Raw genomic sequence first — 10,104 nt, forward strand, 5'->3', positions numbered from 1 at the left:
TTTTTCCTGCCAAAGACATATTTTACTATATTAAGCAGAGCAATGTATTTCTCAATCTATCTCATTGCAGCAAGGGGATGAAAAGACACTTTATCTTTGCAAGCCCCACCTCCTAACCCCATTAAGCGCTTCTCAAACTAAACTATGATTAATTTTTCTAAGAGTTTTCTGTCCATGATCCTTGGAGCAGAAGTCAACATTTGGCTGCTTGAGGAGCTGCATCTGACCCACAGATATGATTTTCTGTTTTTTGTTTTGTTAAGATAAAAAAAAGTTTGCGAATTAGTTGCCAACTTTAAAATTCCTAGGTTTATTTAAAAATCAGAATGACTGAGCTTCTCTTGAAATATCAGAAGATCCTGCCAGAGGTTCTATCTTCTCACAGGCCAACAATCTGCTGGACTCGAGAGACGATACTCTTCCACAGGCATGCACTCCACAATTTGCCACAGTCCCTGCTCTTACCATTTTCCTGACTTAGCTAGTTTCATTTATTTAAGTCACTCACCTGTACCCTATAGACATTTGATTTTATAACCCTGGGCCCAGCTCACGCAGGGCATTGTGAACCATACCAATGACTTTGTTCTTTAATTTTAATTTTTATTTATTTGTTTGTTTGTAGGCTCTTTGCCCAACATGGGGCTTGAATTCATGACCCCAAGATCAAGAGTTGCATGCTCCGCTAACTGAGCTAGCCAGTTTGGGTTTTATATCCAATCTAAGAGAAACCATCAAAAGGCTTTAAACATGTGAATGATATGCTTACATTTGTATCTGAAAGTCATAATCCTGGGTTCTATGTAGAGAATGGATTAGAACAAGGTAGAGAATAAAAGCAAAGGGACAGTCTACAGGAGTTATCCGGGCGAGTCATAGTAATGGCCTGCACTGGGGTGGTGGTGGTGGAAATGGACAGAGGTGGACACATGTGAGATATATTTGTGGAGCAGAAGCCACAGGGCCTAGGATGAGCTGGCTGTGGAGGATGGAGAATGAGTTGATGATATGGATAACTGGGGGGTGGGGGTTCCATTTATTGAAACAGGGGACCGGAAGGGGGTGCAGATTTATGGGAAGACATCGTAAGTCCAGCGTGGGGTTTGTTCATATGTGAGACGCTCAAGTATCCCATTGATTTCAGAAGATCCAGGCTGGAAATATGAAGTTGAGGGCCACTGGCCTACAGATTGATGGGACGGCCCCAAGGGGGAGTAAATGCAGAGTCAGATGAGAAGAGGCTTGGGCCTCAGTCCTGGAAACTTCCCATGCAGACTTTGAACAGAGGAGGAACAGACAAGCCAGCAAAGGAATCTGTAAAGGAAAGGCCAGAGAGGTAGAAGGGAAAGTGAGTAAGTGTGGCATCATAGAAGCAAGGAAAGAGAGTAGTTTAAGGAGGAGTGGTGGGCTGCCTAGGAGGTCAGGTCAGTGAGGCATAAAACGGTCCATTGGATTTAAGATCGTGGTGGTCACTGAAGACCACAGCTCACTGGGGCTGACTGATGGCCCCTTTTAAAGGAAGCGAGTGCTCCTGAGTTTGCCACAATCCCTACTACTCCCCCCCATCCCTTCTAACACTTGGCCTGAGTCACATTTTTGTCCAGTTCCTGGAAGCATTTATACATCTGACCCTTTTCCTGGAGCAATAAGCATAATTTTAAAACGGTGATATTTCTTTCTCTTAACACAAAAAAGCACTGAACACTCTGCCTAGCACTTAATAAATGTTAGTTGTTAATTATATCACTTTTTCCTGTCCTGTCCTCCATTAACCTCCACAGAATGCTCCAGACTCTTTCTCTTCTTCTCTGGTTGATTGCAAATAACTTAAAAGCACTGCCCCTGCCCTGTGGTTTCCTCCATCGGATTTGACCTCTCCTCCCCTGTGCCTACTTGAATCCTACCCACCCTTCTGTTCCAGCTCAGTTTCCTGCTTCTCCATGAAGCCTTCCCAGTCCTCCCTAGCCTCCAATGAGTTAATCATTCTCTGGACTCCGATAAAATGTCCTAGCGATGCCACTTATTAAATGATTAATCTTGCTCTATCACGTGACTTGGATGGTTATTTACTTGAATTATTGCCTTGTCTCTCCAATTTAATTGTAAACTTATGGTTAGGAAGGCATATTTCTTCACATCCCAGCAATTTTTACACAATGCCTTGCACACAGTAGGTCAATACGTAATGGCTGATTGATGACTTAACTGCTCCTTCCTTGAAACGGATGCCTATTGCTTTGTCTGCCAAGTTCATCTTCCTTTTCTGGAAAATGTCCACTGTCCCTCTACGTCCCCGTTCCATCTTCATGGTGACAATGGAAACATTATGTCTTTACCGTGAACACCTGCTGCCTCGACTTCCCCCACCCCGAACCGCCCATTCACTCATCTCTGAGCCTCAGACAGGAACATACAAAGACGTCTCCTCAAGTTCCTAGCAGAGAGCTGCAGTTATGGCCGACATTTATCGAGCAAGTGTCCAAGACGGTTTCAAATGCTGTACAAACTTTTTGTTCAGGTTCATTAAACCCATACAAGATCCCTACAAGTAGAGAATATTATCATTATCCCCATTTTATGGATGAGGAGAGTGAGGCAGACCTCCCATCTGTTCCGTTTCTCCTGTGTGGAAGCTGGGCTTCTCACACTCAAAGCTCTCTGCTGTTCCCTCAGCATTGAGTCTCCGCTTTACTCTCCCCCACCACCTCCACGGCACAATCCAGGTGTTTCCTAGCACCACACCTTTCATTGTGCCAATCTCTTTGCCTGGGAACACTATCCCCCCCTTTTTGGCCAAGTAACTCCTACTTCATCTTTAAGACAAATCAAGCGGTGCCTCTTTCAGGAAGCCCTCTTTAAATAGCCTCCTCCCTCCCAGATGGGAGAACTGCTGTCATCTCGCCACCGTGCCCTGGGCTGCCCTCCAGGATTGTATTCACGACATCGCAATTCCATAGTCTGCCGACGTATCTGTGCCTCCACAGACTCTGGGCTCCTTGCCAACATGGACTGCAGGGTCCGGCACTGGGCCTGACACAAAGAAAGCACAGAGGGAAGGCAGAAATAGCAGTTCTCCCCCAGACCACTGTATCACAGCTTAATGCCACCAGTGGATAAACCAAGCCTCCTAGGCCAGCCTCACCGAACTCTGGAGGAGTGAGGGCCCCAGAAAGCTTCAGTTCAACCATGTGCAGTCACTGGGATTAAAATGACACAGAGTTACTGCGGGACCCAGCAATTCCACTCCGAGGTGTATACCCAAGAGAAATAAGAAGTATGCATACACAAAAACCTGTGCACAGATGTTCGTAGCCACACCCTCCACAATAGCCAAAGGTAAAAATAACCCAAATGGCCCTTCACTGATTATTGGAGAAACAGAATGTGGTAAATCCACGCAACAGGAATTATATGAAGCCACCAAAAAGACTAAAGTACTGACCATGCTACGTCATGGCTCAACTTGAAAATATGATGCTAAATGAAAGAGGCTGGTCACAAAAGACCACATGTTGTATGATTCCATTTACATGAAATGTCCAAGAATTGGCAAATCCATAGAGACAGAAAGTAGATGCATAGCTGCCACCTTTTGAAGGTGATAAAAATGTTCTAGAATGAAACAGCAGTGGCAATTGCACAGCCTCGTGAATGTACTAAAAACCACCGAATTACACACTGCAAAAGAGTACATTTTATAGTATGTGAATTATATCTCAATTTTAAGAAAAGTGGTGGAGTATGCAAAGCAGAGGAAGGTAGAGACCAAAGGAGGTGACAGGGAGAACAGGACAGTAATAATAATAATAATAATAATAATAATAATAATAATAATGGCTAGCAGTTATCAGGTGCTGGCTACGGGACAGGCACTAGGCGAAATGTTTAATATGAATAAACTTTCCTATTTAATTCTCACAGTAACTCTGTGAGGCAGGTTCTGTTATTACTCCCATTTTATAGACGAGGAAAATTCAAGCCCTGGAAAGGTTAGGTCACCTATCAAGGGCACATGTGGAAAGTTCTAACCTTAAGGCTGTGCCACAGTGGGATACTGACTCACACATGTGACCATCCACAGGACAGACAGAATGAAGTCCCAGAATAAAGGTAGAAGGTACATCTCACTGGGGGTTCGGGGCATTTGAAAAAGATTTTGAAGGGCAGATAGGACTTTGACAAGCAAAGATGGAGAAGAGCAAGTTTCAGGCAGGTGGAAAAAACTTGAGCAAATATGTAGAGTTGAGAAAGTTTGAGTGTATTTAGAGGGTTCTGCCTAACAGTATCAGTGCCACCCCTCAATATCCATGCTCTCTTCTTCCTCAGTAACAGAATCCTCAGGTGATGGATCATGATTAGTCTAAGGCCATTGGACAACACTGTCTCCTGCTTTCCCAGCATCCCTTGCAGCTAAGGGTGCATATGTGATCCAGTTTTGGCCAACAGCACCTAAACAGACATCTGCTGGGAAAAGTCTGGCTTTCCTGTTTAAAGTAAACAGACAAACTTCATACCATCTGGGCTCTTCCTCCTTTCTCCCTGCCTTGAATGCAGATGCATTATCTGGAGCTGCAGCCACTATCTTGGGATCATGAGATGACAAATATAAGAATGTAAACCAATGCACTGAGGTTGCTGGGGCAGAAAGACAGAAAGAACAAGGGCTCCTGAGGGTATCACTGACTTGCTGAACCAACACCATCCTCCAGACTTCTTGTTGTGCAAGAAAAATAAATCCCTGTTTGTTTAATAACTTTTCTGTTAACCCTCCTGATAATACACTGAACTTCTTCCCTTTTTTAAATTAACATAAGGGGTACAAGTCTATGATTCATCAGTCTTACACAACACCCAGCGCTCACCACAACACATACCCTCCCCAATATCCTGAACTTCTAGCCTTGTGGTTTACAAAGGACTGACCCTACCTCCCAGCTCCAGGGATGAGCCCCAGCTGGCCTTACCCAATCACTGTATCCCATCTCCCTGGCCACAGTGGTTCATTCAGGGATGCGACACTTTGATTTTAGACTTCTAGCTTCCAAAACTGCAGAAAATCAATCAGCTTGAGCTGACTGAGACAATCAGTAACAATTTTTTTGGTTGGAAATGATGGAACTGTAACTCCAAATGATTTGAGAAAAAAAAGGGGAATGTATTGGCCTCTCAAGTAAAAAGTTCAGGGCCAGCTAAGACTTTAAGTCATGACTGGAGGGGCTCTGCCATTAGGGCACACTCCCCCTCTTATTCTTCCTCACAAACCCCTCTCTTTCCATCACTTTGCTCAGTTTTGCTTTCTGTCAACTTCATTCTCAAGGGATGTCCCCCCACCCCCCGTGTGGTAGCAAAGATGGCCACCAGCAGGTGTGTGGGCTTGCACTGTCTTCACAGGCATCAGCTCCAGGCTTAGCTACCACTTCTGCCCATCACCCCCTACGATCTTGACCCCCAACACCTGTTTCAAAAACTGAAAAAGGCCCCGATTGGTCCCTCTTTACAGTCCTTCCCACTGTATCCAACCAAGCATGAAAACTAGGCAATTGGGACACTCCTATTGGCTACTACAGGTCACATGTTCACCGTAGTGGGACCATTTCACTGGACATCCCACTGAGTGTGTGTGGGCATGTGCATACTTTTTTTTAAGAGAAAAAAAGAAAAAGAACATTTATATGACATCAGGTAGAAAGATGATGGGTGTGTATAGTGTAAGACTGATGAATCACAGACCTGTACCCCTGAAACAAATAATACATTACATGTTAATACTTTTTTAAAAAAGTGATCAATTAGAAAGAAAGAAAGAAAGAAAGAAAGAAAGAAAGAAAGAAAGAAAGAAAGAAAGAAAGAAAGAAAGATAGAAAGATGATGGGAAGACAAAAACAACAGATACCCCTCCAGTAGGGTCTCAAAAGAGAGGAGGGCATGGAAATTCAGATGGGCAAAGGAGGGAGATTTAGAGGACAGCAAGGAAGGCAATTGAGTGCTGTTGAGGATTTTGCAAGGAAGGAATCTTTAACCTCAAATCTCCTGAAAATCTGGATTCTCCCCCATCCCAAATGCACATATGTACTTGTACAAAAAATACTACAAATAAGGAGCACTTGGCTCTGGCTCAGTTGATGGAGCACGGGACTCTGGATCTCAGGCTCGTGAGGTCAAGCCCCATGTTGGACATAGAGATTACTTCAAAAAAAAAAAAATACTGCAAATAAGTTTGGAGGGTTTATAACCTCCTCCCCGATGTTGGAGGAAGAACCCTTGGTAATGGAGTAATACCTAGAGGTAGAATCTAGATGTCTGAGAGCAAAGTCAAATATAAGACCTGAGATGGCTTGTGGTCAAGTGAGCAAGCACAGTGCCTGCAGTCAGAGCTGGGCAGGGTCCCGGCCCTGGCGGAGCTTCAGGCCCCAGTGGGGAAAGAAACATTAATCAGATAATCCCACAAATAAATGTAAAAATTATAATTGGGACTCTACGACAGAGAGGTATGGGGGAGAATAAGTGCCAGGGGACAAGGATAGAGCTGAAGAAGTGACATTTCACCCACCAAGCTGTAAAGGATAAGGAGGGGAGGGGGCCTTCCTGATAAAGTGAATTATCCATGCAAGAACCCTGTGTTTGGAAGAAGTTGAAGGGAAGGCTGATAGATGCCCTGATGTGATGAACCCACGGATCTCAGCGGGATACATACTGTGTTCTCAGGTCCTCCCGGGGTTTACTTTACAATGTGTAACAAGAAAGAAATGAGGTTGTAACTATAGTTGTAACAGCATTCTGGGGGCAAACCATTCATCGCAAAAGGGAAAAACGAGAGAGTTTGGTTCATAGAGGTTCTGCTGCCTTTCCATCCTGGTCTCTCCTGGATCTCACTAGGAAAAAAAAAAAGGCTAAAATCCCAAATGCTACGTCCATTACCACCAAAACTTGGTAACGCTCTGGTTTTTCAGACAAATGGATCTTTAGCACAAACCACCCTGCCGCCACCATTGCTTGGTGCTCCCTAGATCAGCTCCCCCGCCTGCCACCAGTCATCTGAGAGCAGCAACAGCGCTCTACCCTGGAATCAGGTGAGCAGCTGCTGCTCACTGCTGGCTTCTGCCTACCCTCACCTGGCTGCATGCCAACACGAGCTTTTCTGGAGGACTTCATTATTTCTGGTGGCCTCCCCAGCTCTCCTTCCTTCCTTGGGAAATGGAGTTAAGAAGAAGAAATCAGGGGCGCCTGGGTGGCACAGTGGTTAAGCGTCTGCCTTCGGCTCAGGGCGTGATCCCGGCGTTGTGGGATCGAGCCCCACATCAGGCTCCTCCGCTGGGAGCCTGCTTCTTCCTCTCCCACTCCCCCTGCTTGTGTTCCCTCTCTCGCTGGCTGTCTCTATCTCTGTCAAATAAATAAAAAAATCTTTAAAAAAAAAAAAAAAGAAGAAGAAATCAGAAATTAAGCAGCTATCTTCCTGCAGGAAATGGGGGATGGAACAACACCTTTCAGATAAAGCAGGTAAAGCATGCCCACAAGTCACCAGTCACGGCCTTTGTCCTCACCTCCTTAACCGGTTGACTACTCCCCCCTTTTTACTGATGCTCCTTAAATCCTTGGCTCCCTTCCTGACCCCCCAGTCCAAGAATCCCATCTGTCCACATGCATCTCTATCATCTCAGACTCAATATGATGGAAGTCACATTTTTATAATCCTCCTGCCACTTACCATCACACTCTCTCTCCAAAATCCCCCCTCCCATTTTTCCCCAGAGCATTATGTCCTTTGCTCTTTTTCATCCACTTTATCTGTTCCATCATGAAGTCCCACATGATTTATATTAAATTATTTCACAGATTCATTCCTTCCATCTAAATTCTAGACTCAGAGATACATGGGTTTATACCCTAGAATGGCCATTAACTTGCTCTGTGACCTTTAGTAAATCACTTAACCTCTCTGGGCTTTTTAATCTATAAAACGGAGGTAAGAATATATTCCTTTCAGGGTTGTTGTGAGACTTGCAGCATATATAAAGCGGCACACAGTAGATGCGCCATAAAACACGAGTTCTCTTCTGCCGTCTCTGTCTCTCTTGGTAGCATCCCAATCTAAGCCCTCCTCATCACATACTTGGATTACAGCAGAAACTTCCCAAAGGTCCCCAGTTTTCTAATCTCCTTCTCCAATCCAATACATTCGAACACCAAGACCAGGGAAATTTCAAAATATTGTGTTCCTTTTTGCCACTCTTCTGCCCCTGTAATATTCCTTTCCCATTGTCATCAGGTAAAGTCAAAGATCCATTCTAGTCCTAAAATCTGCAATACCATGACCTCATACATCCCACGATGATTCCGTTGTGTCTTGTCGAGGACCTTGGGAATGACTGTGATTGCCTGAGGGAGACTGAGAGAGGAAGAAACTTAAGAACAGGACAGAATCTTAGGGATGTTAGGCTTTCTAGGCTGGGAAGAAAAGGAGCCGGTACAAGAGCTTGTGGAGGACCAGCCAGAGAAGTAGGATTGGCAACCAGGAAAAGATGGAAAAGATCGTTTCTAAGGGAAAGTGATCACGAGTGTCAAGTGTTGCAAAAAGGTTGAGAACCGAAAAAGGTGTGTCATGAGTTTGGATAGTGTCCTCCAAAAAGATCTGACCAAATCTTCACCCCCAACACTTGCAAATATGACTTTATTGGGAAACTGGGTCTTTGCAGATGTATTAAGTTAAGGGTCTCAAGATCCTCGATTTAGGGTGGGCCTTAAATCCAATGACCGATGTCCTTGGATGTTTAGCAAAGGAGAGGGACACGGGGACATAGGGGGCAAGGTCTGTGAAGACTGAAGCAGAGGCAGGAGTAAGGTGTCCGTGAGCCCTGGAACACCAGAAGCTAGGAGAGAGGCATGGATTTCTGGATTTTGGTTTTCTGGCCTTGGTAAGAGAATACATTTCTCTTAAGTTTTTTTGTTATAAGCTGCCAAGTTTGTGGTATTTTGTTCCAGCAGTCCTAGGATACTAATAAAGGGTGCCTTGCATTTAGAAATAAAGTGACTGTTGCCTTACCTTGGTGGGTTCTGAAGCACTAGTAGCACCTTTTCCAGGAAGTGTTACTCTAAGGGTGAGGAGAGCAAAGGCAGTAACTAAAACTATGTCACCCCAAGAAAAGGTCTTTTTTACAAAATACTGCTCATAGGAGCTCCTATCTCCGACAATGTGGAAAGGACAGAATTCACAGATTCACAGGATTTCAGGGCTGGAAGGACCCTTAAACATTCCTAGTCATCAGTGTGGACTGGGGAGAATATCTGTTGAACGACATTAATGTGCTTTTCTCTTGTGTACTCCATTTTTTGTGTAATGGTCCTCCTCTGTTGGAGGCGTCTGTTTGCCTTGGAGAGGATTAGGAATGCAAAGAGAAAGAGGAAATTGGTGCTTAGCTTTGGACATCCAAAAAAATACTCCAGACCATAAAGCAAGGGAGTAGCCTTGAAAGCCAGTCTTCGCCAAGAGAGAAAAGATTTTCTAAATAATTTAAACGCACATTAATATATCAAGAACCAGGCCTGGTGGACCAGGCCGCGGAGTTTTGTTATGAGCCTGGCATGGAAGGAAATCAGGATATGACACCTGGGTGTGGCCCCAGGACAACCCGAAGTAAGGCCATAAGGCCGAGGCCAGGGACACACATGGTCTTAATCTCCTCCTCCAGGCCAAAGCCAAGGGCGGAGGGAGGGGCCTGTGAGAAGGTTGAGGGGATAGCTAAAAACCCTGGGTTCTTGGCCCTCTTTCCTATTTGGATCTCGAGGAGGGGACCCATACTGGGCTAGACACTGTACAGAAGTCAGAGGGGCAAAAGTGCAACACTGAGGTGGGGAAATGACTAAAAGACTCTGCTCCCCATGGCTGCAGGGGATCCTGAAATTCCTCTGGGATCCTCCAAGGGAATTGGGGCACTGGAGGGACTCAGAAACCACTCTGTGTGGGGTTCTCATGCCCCCGGCATGATTCTAGCAGTGGATGTCACCAGGACACTTCAGAAAGCCCATGGGTGACCAGCCGCCCGGTGGCCCTGGCCACCACCATCATGGAAGAAAGAAGAGGGAATTTAAAGGACTGAGCATTTACCT

The sequence above is a fragment of the Ursus maritimus genome, unplaced genomic scaffold (assembly GCF_017311325.1).
Source record: "Ursus maritimus isolate PB19 unplaced genomic scaffold, ASM1731132v1 scaffold_21, whole genome shotgun sequence".
Classification (NCBI taxonomy): Eukaryota; Metazoa; Chordata; class Mammalia; order Carnivora; family Ursidae; genus Ursus; species Ursus maritimus.